This window comes from Mandrillus leucophaeus, unplaced genomic scaffold (assembly GCF_000951045.1).
Source record: "Mandrillus leucophaeus isolate KB7577 unplaced genomic scaffold, Mleu.le_1.0 Scaffold601, whole genome shotgun sequence".
Lineage (NCBI taxonomy): Eukaryota > Metazoa > Chordata > Mammalia > Primates > Cercopithecidae > Mandrillus > Mandrillus leucophaeus.
This window is the reverse complement of record NW_012106487.1, coordinates 489,050-490,614: the sequence shown is the minus strand read 5'-3', so window position 1 is coordinate 490,614 and position 1,565 is coordinate 489,050.

The window sequence follows — 1,565 nt, the reverse complement described above, 5'->3', positions numbered from 1 at the left end:
GTCCTTCACATCCCTTGTAAGTTGGATTCCTAGGTATTTTATTCTCTTTGAAGCAATTGTGAATGGGAATTCACTCATGATTTGGCTCTCTGTTTCTCTGTTATTGGTGTATAAGAATGCTAGTGACTTTTGCACATTGATTTTGTATCCTGAGACTTTGCTGAAGTTGCTTATCAGCTTGAGATTTTGGGCTGAGACAATGGGGTTTTCTAAATATACAATCGTGTCATCTGCAAACAGGGACAATTTGACTTCCTCTTTTCCTAATTGCATACCCTTTATTTCTTTCTTTTGCCTGATTGCCCTGGCCAGAGCTTCCAACACTATGTTGAATAGGAGTGGTGAGAGAGGGCATCCCTGTCTTGTGCCAGTTTTCAAGGGGAATGTTTCCAGTTTTTGCCCATTCAGTATGATATTGGCTGTGGGTTTGTCATAAATAGCTCTTATTATTTTGAGATACATTCCATCAATACTGAATTTATTGAGAGTTTTTAGCATGAAGGGCTGTTGAATTTTGTCAAAGGCCTTTTCTGCATCTATTGAGATAATCATGTGGTTTTTGTCTTTGGTTCTGTTTATATGCTGGATTACGTTTATTGATTTGCGTATGTTGAACCAGCCTTGCATCCCAGGAATGAAGTCCGCTTGATCATGGTGGATAAGCTTTTTGATGTGCTGCTGGAATCAGTTTGCCAGTATTTTATGGAGGATTTTTGCACTGATGTTCATCAGGTATATTGGTCTAAAATTCTCTTTTTTTGTTGTATCTCTGTCAGGCTTTGGTATCAGGATGATGTTGGCCTCATAAAATCAGTTAGGGAGGATTCCCTCTTTTTCTGTTGATTGGAATAATTTCAGAAGGAACGGTACCAGCTCCTCCTTGTACCTCTGGTAGAATTCGTCTGTGAATCTCTCTGGTCCTGGACTTTTTTTTGGTTGGTAGGGTATTAATTATTGCCGCAATTTCAAAGCCTGTTATTGGTCTATTCAGGGATTCAACTTCTTCCTGGTTTAGTCTTGGGAGAGTGTATGTGTCCAGGAATTTATCCATTTCTTCTAGGTTTTCTAGTTTATTTGTGTTGAGGTGTTTATAGCATTCTCTGGTGGTAGTTTGTATTTCTGTGGGGTTGGTGATGATATCCCCTTTATCGTTTTTTATTGCATATATTTGATTCTTCTCTCTTCTTTATTAGTCTTGCTAGCAGTCTATCAATTTCATTGATCTTTTCAAAAAACCAACTCCTGGATTCATTGATTTTTTGAAGGGATTTTTTGTGTCTCTATCTCCTTCCGTTCTGCTCTGATCTTAGTTATTTCTTGCTTTCTGCTAGTTTTTGAATTTGTTTGCTCTTGCTTCTCTAGTTCTTTTAATTGCGATGTTAGGGTGTCAATTTTAGATCTTTCCTCTTTCTCTTGTGGGCATTTAGTGCTATAAATTTCCCTCTACGCACTGCTTTAAATGTGTCCCAGAGATTCTGGCATGCTGTATCTTTTTTCTCACTGGTTTCAAAGAACATCTTTATTTCTGCCTTCATTTCGTGATGTACCCAGTAGTCATTCAGGAG